Source organism: Orcinus orca, chromosome 14 (genome assembly GCF_937001465.1).
Source record: "Orcinus orca chromosome 14, mOrcOrc1.1, whole genome shotgun sequence".
Lineage (NCBI taxonomy): Eukaryota > Metazoa > Chordata > Mammalia > Artiodactyla > Delphinidae > Orcinus > Orcinus orca.
This window is the reverse complement of record NC_064572.1, coordinates 60479149-60494685: the sequence shown is the minus strand read 5'-3', so window position 1 is coordinate 60494685 and position 15537 is coordinate 60479149. Positions and strand designations below refer to the sequence as shown.

Sequence of the window (15537 nt, the reverse complement as noted above, 5' to 3'; positions counted from 1 at the left end):
AACTTAAGTTAAATGCACGTTCCTTGCCTGAAGTGCATTATATCCTCATTTTCATCTCATCTTTGGGACAAACCAGCACTCAAAGGAAAGGCAAACGGGAGCAGGCTGGAGAAAAATAGCCCATGGCAGTGCGGGCCAGCACGTCCAACTGGATCTGCAAACTGTGCTCCCCTGGGCTGCCCCACTACAGAAACCTCTGCCCCAAGATTTCTGTCCCTGTACCATTCTCCCCTCCCCCAAGATGACCATCAAAGTCTCCAAGAGGTCACAAAGTTTCCACCCCTATTGATGGGTCATTTATGCCAGAGGCCATTGCAAGGCCAGACCATGAATCCTAAGTCTAGAAGAAGAAACCTCAGAGGGTTGTCTCACCTAGTGGTTTTCAAATTGTGCACTCTGCGGGACCCTGAGACTTCAATGGAACCTCTTGGGTCTCCAGTGTCCCCAGCCTCAACCAGGGGCACGCCCATTTGGTTGTATATATCAGGCTACCTTGTAAGCTTGCATCTGAAAGGGTTCCAGTGGCTTAAACCAATAGTACAAAATTCCTGGGCTTCCCTGGTGGCGCAGTGGTTGACAGTCCGCCTGCTGATGCAGGGGACACGGGATCCTGCCCCGGTCCGGGAAGATCCCACATGCCGCGGAGCGGCTGGGCCCGTGAGCCATGGACACTGAGCCTGTGCGTCCAGAGCCTGTGCTCCGCAATGGGAGAGGCCACAACAGTGAGAGGCCCGCGTACTGCAAACAAACAAACAAACAAAAATACCTGTTCCAGACCAATTTCTTTATCATTCAGATGAGGAGCCAGAGATTCATAGGCATAAGGCCACACAGGTGCCAAGTGGCTGAGCTGGAAGAGAACTCTGGGCTCTGAACTCTCCCTACTGCCCCTTTCCCTAGGCAGCTCCTTTAAAGGCTCTCTTGGAACTGGGAGGGGTCAGAACCCCGGTCCTGTGTGGGTGAGCACTGGCTGGGGAACACAGAGAAAGCGCTGAAGATACAACGCAGAGCCCATCTGACAGGCGCTGAGTCCCAGGTGACCCTGTCTGCATCAGCTGAAGGGCAATGCTAAACGGTCAGAACAATATGGAGATGTCCTGATGCTAGTCCTCCGCTATATATAGTTTCTCCCCTGAAATGACCTCAGGTAGCAGCACAGCTTTGTGGTGTGGCAAAAATCGGCTGTGTGGCCCCAACTCCAGGGGAGAACTCTGCTCGAGAAACCGGATGGTAAGTAAGAAAGAGAGGAGTCTGTGGGATGGGGGTGTGTCGGGGGGAGCGAGCTTTTGAGACGACTCAGGACAAATTCTTTCCCTTGACCCCCTGGGAAGCAGCAGTGGGGAGTAAACCTGAGACTCTTCTGCAGTGGGCGACGAAATCTGAGTCCCAGCTCTGGGTGGAGGAGGCCCTGCTTCCTCACAGGCTCCGATCCCATCTGCTCACAGATGTTGGGTGCCTCTTCCTGAAGCACTTCATTCATTGCACTCCATGTGTAAGGAACCAGCAGAGGCTTGCTCTGACCTACGCTCCCCATTTGCTATTCGAGACCTTCCCTTAACCTTGGTGTACACCGCCAATTTGATTCTACTGCCTAAAAAATAAAAAAGAAAGAAAGGCTAGAAGAACAAACGCCAAACGGGAATGGAGACTCTCTGAGTGGTGGGAAGATGAAGGAGGTTTTCTTCTTTGGGCTTTCTGGTATTGCTCACATTTTTTACATAAACACAGACTGCTTTTACAATAAAGAAAATCGTATTACTTGCTTCTCTCCAACCTGCACCCCTTACTCAAATCACTAACCCTGCTGTAAACTCTCCTCACTTACCCTTAATATCTGCCCTATCCAACCTCGACTCTTTCTCAAGTGTCTACACGTTGCCTTTGTCTCTACCTGTCTACACCGCATGATTCAGCACTTGTCTACACATTATCTTGCCTGAAATTGTATCACACCTCTATTTGTCTTTGCTCCTTCCCCCAGATAGACTGTAAGCCATCATGGATGATGAGACATACAAGTATACTATGCATACACGGGAATGAGGCAGGATGTACAGAAAAGACACAGGAAATGGAGTCAATTCCCTGGGTCAGGTACCAGCTCCACTTCTGACTGCACAGGACAGACCACAGACCAGGGGCTTGACATTTCTGAACCAGTTCCTCCAGCCGAATTCCTTATTAATGCCAATGCTCTTCTAAAAGGGAAGGGTGGACTCTGAGCAGCCCCACAGCTTTTGGATCATTTCACCTCTAAAAACTGAGGCCCCAGGCCCAGCCTACAAAAGGGGTCCCCATCAATCCATATCCAAACGAGCATCGGGTGGTGAGCCAGACACATGCAGAACAGGGCCCACAGGCTGAAGTCTCTCCTTGGATATTTCCCCTGGGCCTAGGCCCCTGGCATAGGCGAATGCCCAAGGAGTGGTGCTGTCAACAGTAGCAGACTGAGAATCTCTGTCCGGGGCCGCGGGAAAACGTGCTTAATGGCCAAAAATGGACCAGACATCCAGGCCCTGGATCTTCCATGGGACATACGTCAAAGCAGGGCAACGCTAAGCTCAGCTTCAGATAGGCGGGGTCAGCTACAGATTAAAGGGTCCAATGTAGCTTTCCTTCTGCCTATGGACTCCAAAGACTAGCCCACTCTGCTCCTCAGGGAGCGGGACCAAATAGCAGCGCATACAGCATGTTTCAAAAAATAATTTGGGGCCTTATAAAAAGCCATAATAGCAGCAAGTTTCCAGTCAAATAAGGCTTCCCTTGTCCTCACCAGCCAGCCCTGCACTGGGCCACAAACAGGAATATCACACTGGGCCAGACCCGGATGAGCTCTGGGTTCTATGAACCTGATGTGAGAGCCCACAGGGAAGAAGGGCAAATAGCAAACGGAGAAGTAAACCTGGGGCATAAACACAGCCGTACAGAGCACTGCCAGCTCACCGGGGACTGTCCCCTCAGCTCACCCTGCAACCTTGGAGCTGTGTGTCATGAATCTGCACACCTGGGTGTGCCCACATGGAAATGGAATAAATAAAAACAGATCACAGAAGCTCAGTATTATTCAGCCCACCACACCGTGAGCTCCTTGAGGAAAGGAACTGACTCTTCACGCTGCGCCCTGTGCTAACACCACGGCCGGGACAAGGCAGTTACGGTGAATATTTAGGGGCAGTTTCCCATAGCGGTTAAGATACAGGCCCCTGGGGTACAACTACTAGGATTCAAACAGCAGTTCCCCCACTTTCGTGGACTAGGGTCTTAACCTCCCTGAGCCTCGGCTTCCTCATCTGTAAAGTGGAGGTAATTATGCCTACCTCCTGGGGCTGACGTGAACACTGAAGGCAGTGATGTCAAACATGTAGTAGGGTGCCTAATGCACGTGGTAATCACCACATAAACGGGACTGCTTCAGGGGTGATGATTCCTGGAGCTGCTGTGAGGGTTCGTGAAAGGAAATGCTCCGGCCACGTGACAGTCTATTTTGGGGGAACAGAGCGCATTGCATAAGTGAAAAAAATCAATGCCATGTGTGATATCCCATGTTACAGAGGACAGTGTGGTCTGTTTAGCAGACACTGCAGTAGGGGTAGGTGGGGAGAGGTGGAAGGGGGGACAAACCCATGAAGGCTGTCGCAAAGTGCACTTCCTAACATACTTGGGATACATAGTGCAAGAACTGGCAGAAGCAGACTATTTGATAGTCATGGGTGGCAATGACGTCAGTAAACCAGCTATACCTGTTTAGGACCCGGTGAGCCCTCAGTTGAAACTGACAGTGAGGCAGGTGTTTCATGGAAGGAATGCAGGGCTGAAAATGGAAAACAGTAACCTGGGATCCGAAATCTTCCATTTCTCACCATGTGACCCTGGGCGCAATAGTTAGTATACACGGAGCCTCTCCCCTAATATGAGGACAACATCACTTGCAGTGAATTAACAGGAGGATTAGAGGAGATGTGTATGAAGTACCTAGTGCAGGGCCTGCTACACAGTTAGTACTCAATAAACAGCAGTATATAATAACTATAAAACAATTGTTTTTGAATCCAGTTGCAGGGAGTTGTGTATCAAGTGTGGACAAGTGGCCCTGCTGTGATGTTTATCACTGCTTTCTTGGAAGTTCATGGAGGAGGTGCCAGGCTCCAGGAAGGAAGCCCCAGCAGACCCAGACATGTTCTGCCAAGCTGAGGATGAGCACACTGAGGGCACTCCCGAGCCCTGAACCTACCAGGCAAGAAGTGTTTGCATCTGTTCCAAGAGAGCCCAGAAAAGCAGCTACTAGTTGTTGCTGGAATCGGCAAGAATATGCGGGACATTGCAAGAGATCTGTAACTAACAAGAGTTGAAGTTCTCAAGTTTTTGTGAATGATTCACATTTTTAAAAAAATGAAGCTAGGGGCTTCCCTGGTGGCGCAGTGGTTGAGAGTCCGCCTGCAGATGCAGGGGATACAGGTTCGTGCCCTGGTCCGGGAGGATCCCACATGCCGCAGAGCGGCTGGGCCCGTGAGCCATGGCCGCTGAGCCTGCGCGTCCGTAGCCTGTGCTCCGCAACGGGAGAGGCCACAACAGTGAGAGGCCCGGGTACCGCAAAAAAAAAAAAAAAAGAAGCTAGATTCAAGGCTATCTCTGCAATAATATCACTCTTGTGCAACTTGCTTCCCGTTTGTTTTCCTAAATGAGTGGAGTTACAAGAATGGTAAATAGCCAGGGTACAGAGCAGAAGCTAGGTCTTGTATATGAACTTCATTGGCCATATATCTCAACTTGGGAGGAAGAAGAAGGCTGGGGACAGCTGGCTTAAATACAGTGCCAAGCATGCTGATAATAATGAAAAAAAAAAAAACTACTATTTACTGAATATTTTAATATGCCCCAGGCACCAGTCTAAGCATTTACGTGCTTTAACTCATTTCATCCTCAAGACAACCCTATGAGTAGATACTGTTATCTCCATTTTACAGGTGAGGAAGGTGAGGCCCCCAAATCCAAAACAGCTTGCCCAGATTACACAGCTAATGAGCTGGAGGAGCTAGGATAAAAAAATGCAAATGGATACTCAGTGAATAAAATATTTGTCATAATTGTCATAATTACCTGTTACCAAAAGAAAAACTCTTACCTTATAAACGTCCTCTTTGAAAGACCTCAGATTTTGCAAATCAAAAGAAATTCAGGGTCAGTCCTTGCTATACACTCTGAGTGCAGGCGAAGGGCCAGAGGGTGGCCAGAGTCGGACTTCCCAGGTCAAGGTAAGGGAGGCTACACTCTGCTCTTCCCAATACTCTGAGCTGAACAAGAGTCAGTAGAATACAAGTCCCCAAAGAAACAATGAACTTAGCCTAGGTTATTGTCATTAATGGCCTACTGCCATCATCTGCTAAGCATCTCCCTGTGTGAGCATTGCACTGATCACTTCACACAAATCATCACATTTAATCCCTGAATACCTGAAGTGGTCTACTCTTGTCCCTATTTCACAGATGCAGAAACTGAGGCTCTGACCTGAGGCTTTCTCACCACAATGAGAAAGCAGAGGAGCCATTGCCTCCCATGGCTTCTGCCTAACTTACTTGTCAACAACCTTGGGCAGCTCTTAACATCCTAAGTCTCAGTATCCTCATCGGTAAAACAGGAAAAATGATTCCTGTCCTGATCACCTAACAGGATGGTTGTGGGGATCAAATGACACATAATATTTGAGAAAGCACTTTGAAAATGGCAAAATGAACATAGCAAGGGATCATTAGTCTTATTAATTACAAAGAATGACACCTGATCCTGCAAGCACTTTGCTAATGTAACTCTGTTGCCTCTTTTCCCTTGGGAATTTGGGGGTAATTCAAAGTCTGCAGAGCCAAGGCACTCTTTTCTTCAAGTCCCTGGCATCTGGGCATTGGGAAGTGGAGGTTCCTTCTGGGAGAAGAGGGAGAAAACAATGCTGTTTGCATTCTGCTGGTGTTCCTCTTCAGGAACAATCTGGCTGAGATTCTACTGCTTCCACCACACTCAGCCCTCAAACATGCAATGCACATTTACTGAGCACCTACTATGTGCCAAAGTGCCAAGTACTAGATGCATAATGATGGACTCATGGGACCCCGAGATATAGCCTGGGGGTGAGGAAATGAGAGGATGAGGAGACAGCAATGGGAAGGGAGCGGAGTGACTCCAGTCCTTGCAGCTTTGCAGACTTCACAGCCACCTCCCGATTCTTCTCATGGGGATGGGGGGAGGCAGCACAATGGAATGAGCTCAGAGCACTGAAATTTGAGTCAAAGTATTAAAGTGAGTCCCAGCTCTGCCTCTGCTCAGCCTGTGACCACCAGAAATCAGTTTACCTTCCCCTATGTAAATTGGGTAGGAATGTTCTCATAAGGCAAAATGAGGAGAATCAAAAGAGATGATTGAACAAGGTGAGCAGGGTGCCTTAAGGTACTCAATAACAAACTCTTGTTTAGACAAAACAAAAAAACCCTGTGCTCTCTTCCTCCCATTCCTGGGAAGGTAAACTATACAGGGGCCAAAAGCTCAGGCTCTGAGATCAGGCCCTGCTGTTTACAAGCTGCATGGCCTTAGAGAGGAGACATTACCTTTCTAAGGCTCCATTCTTCTGCTGTGAAAAGGTGATAATAGTATTCACCCATAGGATGGATATGAAGTTTAATCAAGATACTGCACAGGAGGCTCCTGGCACATGGTACACACCCAGCAAAGGTGAGCTGTTGCTAATTTCATCTCTACAAGCCCCTTTTTAAAAAGAACAAAATTCCAAGTCCACAGGCTCGCCTCTAAGATCCAGGCTGCCTGGTAACTGGCTGGCTGCCTAGGTTTGGGCTCTGGTGGCAGCCTCCCAGAGGAGACAGGTACAAATGAGGAGCCGTTCCCATCCCCCTACTCCCCCCACCCCATACCCTGTGCCAGCCCTTTTCCTGACAGGTTCCCCTTTCCGAGGGCAATAAGGGACACAAGTTGAGGGCCTGGGGCTGGTCAGAGGTGTGAGGGTACACTAAGTTTGGTCCCCCTTCCCTGTGGGCTCAGAAAGCAGGGAGATCTTGTCCCCAACAGCTTAGAGAGAAGCACATGGCCTGGAGCAGCGGACAAGCCCACCAGGAGGCCATGTCATTATAATACTCCCTGCCTTTTACCCATCCCAAGTGCTCCCACCTGAACCATAGTCCTGCATCTCTTGTGCAAAAGGGAGCACTCAATATGAGTAAGACAGCATTAACGTTCTTCGGGAGCCACATGAATTGTAACAACAAAGAATTGCTTTGCTTAACTGGAAGCCACTGTCCATCCATCCCAGCCATCGACCACATTATTAGAAACCCAGAAGCAAGCCAGATTCTGACTGACCAGAAAAGATGTCACAGAATCTACCTGCCCAAACTCCTGTACTTCCCTCTCTGGAGGGCCCTCGGGCTTCACTTTGAGCCCATCTACTCTCTCTCTAGGTACGAGTCTAACAATCTCAGCCATATGTTCCCCCAGGAAACTGGAGGGGCTGCTATTTGAGCCTGGTAGTCAGGATCTCAAGAAGTGACCACTATGATGAGATGCCTCTACACACCCATTGGGATGGCTATTATCAAAAAGACAGAAAATAACAAGCATTGGTTAGGATGTGCATTGCTGGTGGGAATGTAAAATGGTGCAGCCGCTGAGGAAAACAGTATGGCAGCTCCTCAAAAAATTAAACACAGAATTAACATATCATCCAGCAATCCCATTTCTAGACATATACATAAAAGAACTGAAAGCAGGGATTCGAACAGATATTTGTACACCCATGTTCATAGGAGCATTATTCACAATAACCAAAAGGTGGAAGCAACCCAAGTGTCCATCAACAGACGAATGGATAAGCAAAATGTGGTATAGACATACAATAGAATTCACCCCTAAAAAGCAAGGCAAGTGACACATGTACAACGTGGATGAAACTTGAAGATATTATGCTAAGTGAAATAAACCTGGCACAAAAGGACTTATATTGCCTGATTCCACTTCTATGTGGTACCCAGAGTAGTCAAATTCATAGAGACAGAAAATAGAACGGTGGTTGCCAGGGGCTGGGGAAGGGGAGAATGGGGAGTCTGTGTCTAATAGGTACAGATTTTTAGCTGGGAAGATGAAAAAGTTGTGAAGATGGATGGTGGTGATGGCTGCACAACAATGTGAATATACTTAATGCTACAGAACTGTACACTTAAAAGTTGCTAAGGGGCTTCCCTGGTGGCGCAGTGGTTGAGAGTCCGCCTGCCGATGCAGGGGACACGGGTTCGTGCCCCGGTCCGGGAAGATCCCACATGCCGCGGAGCGGCTGGGCCTGTGAGCTATGGCCGCTAAGCCTATGTGTCCGGAGGCTGTGCTCCACAACGGGAGAGGCTGCAACAGTGAGAGGCCCGCGTACCGCCAAAAAAAAAAAAAAAAAAAAAGAAAAAAGTTGTTAAGATGGTGTATTTTATCTTGTGTATATTTAACCACAAGTTTTTTAATGAGAAAAAAAAAAGTGACACTGACTACCAGGGAGAAGACAGAGCAACAATTATAGGTGGAAATGTGAACCCCAAAAGCACAGCAGCTGGGAACCATCTAGTTTGGGACCCAATGTCCTACATTCTGAAAAGCCTGGGGGCTTCACACTGTCATGAGTACAGTAACTGATCAGGCAGGACTGCTATTTTCATTCAGAGCCCAGAACAGGGTTCAAGAGCCTACCCACACCAATACTGCTTGGGACCTCGAGGCAGGCCACTGTGTAATGGGCTCTTCCTCAGCAATTTACCTTCCACCTGCCACAAGTTCACCCTCACCTTCTTTCAGAGATAAAGGCTTTTGAGAGAAAGAGGCTTTTGTGGTCCCCATCTCCACCAAGCAGGGCTTTGTACATACAGGTCCAAACTCAACACCCCCAAGTTGCAAAGAGGAGGTTATTCATGCTCAGTATACTTTGCTGGGAAGCATATCATCCGTTTCAGAAAGATTCCCATCCAAAAATAGTTTTTAAACATTTCTTTTATAGTTTTGCTCTTTAAAAAAGAGTAAGCTTCAATGATCTGGGGAAAATCACTGGCTATGGTTTTTGTGTGTAAAAATCCTCTACCTTTGAATAATGGGAAGTTCATAAGTTCACAAAGTCTCCTTTCATCCAGGATCGCACTTGATTCTTACAATCTCTCTGGGAGGTGAGCAGGGCAGCAGTCATCCCATTGTACAAATGGGGAAACTGAGGCTCAAAGAGATCAAGAGGCCTGTCTAAAGTTGCACACACAACTAGGAAGGAGCAGAGAACCAAGGCCTTATTTCCCATCAATGGCAGATCACACTCTGGATTGGGACCTCATATCTGAGCAGACCATTAAGCCATGAAAGTGATTTTAAAAACAATGTTAGTTTATTTTATCCCCATAACATCTCTCTGAAGTAAACTGGAAATATCATCTTTTTTTTTTTTAAGAGATGATTAACTGAGCAAACAAATGACTTGCCCAAGATCACCATTCAAGAAAGTGGCAAAGAGACCACACCCCCTCCCTTTTGAATATGCTCAACCTTGACCACAATTTCTTGACCTTAGCATACTCAAAACTTAAAGGAGCTTATGCAGTTTTTATATAGTTTGCACCATATTTCTGTGAACTTGGCAGGGAGTAGACATACCTTTATTCTCTTTTTAATAGCTGGAAAAGAAAAAGAGGTTAAAGAAATCTTTAAGTTCCTTTTCAGCTCTAAAATTCTATGATTCTAAAAATTCCCCAGCAAGTCAATTCAATGGGTAGAGAGGCCTGGAGTCCACGTCACCCGTCTTCCTGCCTCACACTCTATCAGACCACCCCACACCCACCTCTTGAGTTAATGACCACAAATACCATGTGTGCCTGGGAGAAGGGTCCACTCTTACATAGTTGCACACGTAAAATAACAAGAAAGTGCTAACTGCTTGGTTGGGACCCTAGTAAGGGGCTTCACTCTGTCCTCCTGCTTCAGCCCCAGCAACTCCTAGCAAGAGGCTCCCAAACCACAGGAAATTACATCCCAGGTATTTGAGACCTTACCCAGGCCTGGGGTGAGAGAGAAGCCAGTCCCAGGAACAGAACACCACTTTGAGGTTGCAGTTAAATCCGTCCATTAGGATACATCCACCCACCTAAGATGAGACAGCAATCAGGCCTGCTCATTCCTGCTCTTCTACAGACTGTACCCACTCTGTTCTACACACTAGCTTCATCCACAAATATTTATTATGCACCTACTACATGCCAGGTGCTGCTCTAGGTGCCATGGAACGAAAAAATAAAAATCTCAGGTCACACGTAGTAGGGGAGATAGCCAATGTCAGGCGGTGGTGAGTGCCAGGGAGAAAAATAAAATAGGGAAAAGGTGGTAGATAATGCTGAGAGCAGGTAGTGGAAGGAAGGGGATCAGTTTTAAAAAGGATGGCCTGGTGGCGCAGTGGTTGAGAGTCCGCCTGCCGATGCAGGGGACACAGGTTCGTGCCCCGGTCCGGGAAGATCCCACGTGCCGCAGAGCGGCTGGGCCCGTGAGCCATGGCCGCTGAGCCTGCGCGTCCGGAGCCTGTGCTCCACAACGGGAGAGGCCACAACAGTGAGAGGCCCGCGTACCGCAAAAAAAAAAAAAAAAAAAAGGATGGCCTGGGAGGCCTTGACTGACAAGAAGGGAGGAGCCTTGGAGGAGGAGAGAGAGGGACCCATTCAGATTTTAGGGGGTGGAACAGGGGATGAAGAACAAGAGATGGCTGAGGAAAGGCAAGGTGTTGAAAATCCTATCGTGTCTTGTAGGCCAACACAAGGACTCTGAATGAGACGGGGAGCAAAGGAGTAACAAAGTCTGACTTACAGTTTACAGCATCTCTCTGGCTGCTGTGATGAAAATAGTCTGTCGGGAGACAAGGGAGGAAGCAGGAAGGTCAGTTAAAAGGCCAGTGGTAGCTTAAACCAGGGTGAAAGTGGTGAAGATGGTGAGAGTCAGGTTCTGGATACATGTAAGGCAAAGACAACAGGATCTACTGATTAAGTGGAGGTGGGATTAAAAGGGAGGAGTCAGGGATGATATTAGAGTTTTGGGGGCCTGAGCAACTGGAAGGATGAAATCACCATTGGCTGACTTTGGGAGGACAGGGGGTGGGGTGGGCCTTCTTTCTGTTTTGGAAATGTTAAACTGAGAAGCCTTTTAGACATTAGGTGTGTTGAGCAGGCAGCAAAATATACAAGGCTGGAGTTGGAGAAACTGGGCTGAAATTATACATGTGGGAGTCACCAGCATACGTAATAATACAAAATTGTATGTATTATCATACCGGATTTCTATGTATGATCACACACACTTTGTATATTTACTGTCTGCACCCCCCAAAACTATAAGCTCCATGTGGCTAAGGACCCTCTGTCTGTTCACAGCCAGCAATGTGCCTGGCACTCAGTAAATATTTACTGAGCAAATGGAGAAGTTGCCCAATTACTCCCTCAAGAATAGCCACAGCAGCCCACACAATGAGAAGTAGGCTCTCTTGCAACCACAGAGCCAAGCCCAGCCAGCCCAAAACAGGGCCCTGGGTCTGTCCACCCCGAGCTTGAGATTCCAGAACGTAAGTGGATATGCTTGGCACATCACAGATAGCTGGGTTTCAGCCTTGCCACATTCTCAAAGGGTGGAACTGGGCAAGACACCTGCCTGTTCTACCACCTCTATTTCTCCCCGGGATGGGCCTGGGAGGGGCTGCCTCACCCACTTCATGGGCAGAGATATCAGATCTATCCAGGGTATATGCATGGGTTGGTGGGAGCCCCCCAAAGGAGTAATTCCCCACGTATTCTCTGGAGCATGCAAAGACCACCCAGCACCTGAAGGGGAGAACTCAGACCTACTGAGAATGTATTAAGAGTAATAGGTTAAAAAAAAAGAGTGACAACCACAAATCTTGATGAGATGAGAGTACCGCCTAATCCTTCTAGCTCTTGGAAGACTCCCTGACCGGTAGGCCTTGTGTCTCTGCTTCACCCATCAAGTGACTAGGAAGACAGAACAAAGGCCAAAGAGTGACATAAGAATGCGTAAGATTTCAGCTCATTAACTTTCCAGTGTAGAACAGCTGCCTTTGTGAAGATGGTAAAAACAGCTCTAATGATCTGGTATAGCCCCCTCCCTTTCTGAGATATTGCAAGTGTGACCCAGAGAGGGTTAATGACTTGCCCAGGGTTACCCAGCTGCAGGCCTAGACCTAGAAGTCAGGTTTTAGCTCTCTGTTGAGGGTTTCTTCCCACTACGGCAGTGGTGAAGGAAAGATAAGAGTTATGGTGGGAGGCAGGGGGAGTTTTAGGCATTAGTCTTACAACATGAAACTATGTCCTTGTCAAAGGGTAAACTGCAGATGTCACAGGAATGCCAGGTGCACGCTGTGAAGTTAAGAAAGAGTCCGTCCCGGGCTTCCCTGGTGGCGCAGTAGTTAAGAATCTGTCTGCCAATGCAGGGGACATGGGTTCGGGCCCTGGTCCAGGAAGATCCCACATGTCGTGGAGCAACTAAGCCCGAGCGCCACAAATACTAAGCCTGCGCTCTAGAGCCCATGAGACACAACTACTGAGCCTGTGTGCTGCAACTACTGAAGCCCGTGTGCCTAGAGCCTGTGCTCTGCAACAAGAGAAGCCACCGCAATGAGAAGCCTGTGCACTACAACGAAGAGTAGTCCCCACTCAATGCAACCAGAGAAAGCCCGCGTGCAGCCACGAAGACCCAACACAGCCAAAAATAAATATATAAATAAATTACTTAAAAGGAAAAAAAAAAGAGAGAGTCCATCCCTTATACCAAACTTGTCATCCTCCAGAGTTCCCCTTGGCTTTGGACTGTATGAATAAAGCTATTCATAGTAGGACCCACAGAAGTAAAATAAAGATACACTAACATTTTTTTAAAATGCAGATATATACCTCAGTAAAACATTTAGGTGAAAATTTTATTTATTTATTTAATTTATTTTTAATTTTTTTTTTTTTTTTGGCTGCGCCACATGGCTTGTGGAATCTTAGTTCCCCAACAGGGACTGAACCCAGGCCATGGCAGGGAAAGAGCCAAGTCCTAATCACTGGACTGCCAGGGAATTCCCGTGTAAGCCTTCTGAAATCAACAAATATTGAGTCCTTCCTCTGTACAAGTCATTGTGATAAGCACCTAGTGTGTGTGTGTGTGTGTGTATGACTATATGAATGAGTGAGACAGAGAGAGAGACACACACACACAAACACACACACACACACAAGGCTTGCAGTGCAGTTGCTGATATGACTGTAACATCAAAGAAATGACTAATAATGTGGAGTAGATAATTGTTAAGTAAGTGGTATAATGGGACTGCAGGAGTTCTCAGAAAGAGCAATCATGTTTGCTGGGGGGTGGGGGGGACTTGTCAGGCAAGGTGCTTCCAGAAAGATAAGGGATTTGAGGTGGACCTTGAAGAGAAGAAAGGCTCTTGATAAGAAGGGGGAAAGGGCATGAGCAAACACAGGTGACATTAATGTCAAAGAAGAGAAAGAAATCACGCCTTAAAAGGTAGGACTGGACCAGATTTGAACAGCCTTGAAAGTTAAAGTTCTTGTAGGAGTGGGAGGGGCAGAAAGATTTCTGAACATAGAACTTACAGGATTCAGAACAGGTTAATTTAACAAATGCCTTCTGGGACACTACCATGTGCACGCACTGGATGAATAACTGAAGATGTATTTGCCTTTGGTGGGGAACTAACTTCAGTCTGGGAGATGAGTTGGCCTTGAGGTGACAAAGGGCAGGTTTGTAAGACCTGCTGAAGGAAGAACCAGCAGGGCCCAGAGAATGACTCCTCCAGGACATGGAGACAAAGACAGCAGAGAGAATTCTTCAAAGTATAAATTTAGGCAGCTGGAAGAATGGAAGAGTAAAGGGAAGCTAGTTGAGGAGGAGAGATGCAGAGCTGGTTTTAGAACTGTTGAACCTGAGGTTAACTACATCTGTGTCTAGTGGGCATTTAGATATATGAGTCTGGGGTTGGAGAGACAATAGTTGAAGATACAGCATAGGGGCCTTCCCAATGGACGAGTTGGGGGGCTGAGTAAGATTCCTCTGGGAGGGAGCATGATGAGAGAAACAAACAGAATGTCAGACTGAACCATGGGCGTCCCACACTAGGAGGTGATGGCGGGCGGGAGTGATCAGAGAAAAAAACAATGCCAAGGAGGGAAAAGTTGGGGGAGGTGTTGGAGTTTCAAATGGGAGAGGGTTGTCAACAATAAAAAATGCTACAAATCAACTATGTGGGCTGAGCACATAAATAATAAGTATTTGTTGAATAAGTGAATGAATGAAAGGAAGAAAGCCTTTGGATTTGAGAATCAACTTTCCTCAGTCAGAAGAATGGCCAGGGTTGCCCTCCGACAAGAGGACTGCAACGCTAAATTTTACATCGTCCTCCCTATAAACACATGTTGCTTCTTGCACAAGTCATCCTGTCCACCACACAGACATCCTTCCCTGCTTCCCCCATGTTTCCCCTCATCTTCCGTCCCAGTTTCCGGAACTCAAGCAACACAAACCTTCGGTGTCAAAGGAGACAGGAAACTCCAACTAGAGTTTCTACTTCATTAACAACTCTGCCTGTGGCTCCTCTTACATAAAGGGATATGTGGCAGTTGAGTGGAACAGGAGACTGCATTCTAGCCCCAGCTGTACTACTGACTAGCTGTGTGGCTGGGGACAAGCTGCTCAACCTCTCTGGAGCTGGGCTTTTCATAGACAAGAGGAGGTAGGTCTATCTGGACTCTAGACAAGTTTCGAAGGTCTCTTTCAGCTCTAAAGTCTGCGATTTTATCATTCTCAGAAGGCCCTCGCAACACCCTCAGAGAAGGAAGTGAAGTGAGTACAAGACCCGGGGAAACGACCGCCAGACCTCTTACCCAGGCGAAGCGCCAGGATAGGAGGAGTGTACCCAGAAAGTGAGAAGGAGCTGCCGGCCCTCGCGGATCACCAGGGAGCAGATCCCATTCCCAAGGCTGGGAAGGATCCCAACAACCCGAGTGCGATTCCCACCCCGCACCCCACCTTTCCTAGACTCTCAGACGACCGGGAGGCTCTAAAAAGCCCTGCGGGAAAAATAAAGATTTCTTTCCCAGAGTCCTGCGCTGCTTTTGCAAGTCGGATTCCGGCAGACACGATCTGCAGCCCGATAATGACACAGTCTTTGGAAGGAGCGACTGTTCTCGTTTCGCTCGCTCCGAGTTCTGGGGACGCCTGGCCGCCCGCGCCGTGCCCCGACGGGCGGGCGTCCGACCCCGGCACCGCTGACGGGCCAGCGGCGCCCCCGCCCGGGGCTCTCCTCCCCGCCGCCGGCCCAGCTGCGGTCTGCAAACATTTCCTGCCCCCGCCCCCACCCCCACCCGGAGCTTCCCAGTTGGAGCGAGTTGGGCTCGCAGCTGGGTCAGCGCTCGCGGTTGCCCCAACTCGGCTCCCCCGGCCCGCGGGGCTGGACAGGGGGACCCCGTCTGG

General features: G+C 48.2%; 1 protein-coding gene and 1 long non-coding RNA gene across 4 annotated transcripts in view; one reads left to right on the top strand and one right to left on the bottom strand.

Annotated features, from left to right (window-relative positions):
• UBTD1 (ubiquitin domain containing 1) overlaps positions 1-15537 on the bottom strand; it is a 52113-nt gene that overhangs the window by 36010 nt on the left and 566 nt on the right. Inside the window, exon 2 of one of the 3 annotated variants that reach the window (XM_033425704.2) lies at positions 10864-10902. The exons of the other annotated variants lie outside the window; for them this stretch is intronic. The gene's annotated coding sequence lies outside the window, so the exon portion shown is untranslated. The remainder of the gene's footprint in view (positions 1-10863; positions 10903-15537) is intronic. 3 annotated transcript variants of the gene reach the window in all.
• Positions 14537-15165, top strand: LOC125961136 (uncharacterized). Its single transcript, XR_007471484.1, has 2 exons — positions 14537-14797; positions 14873-15165. It is a non-coding gene; the product is annotated as an uncharacterized LOC125961136 (long non-coding RNA).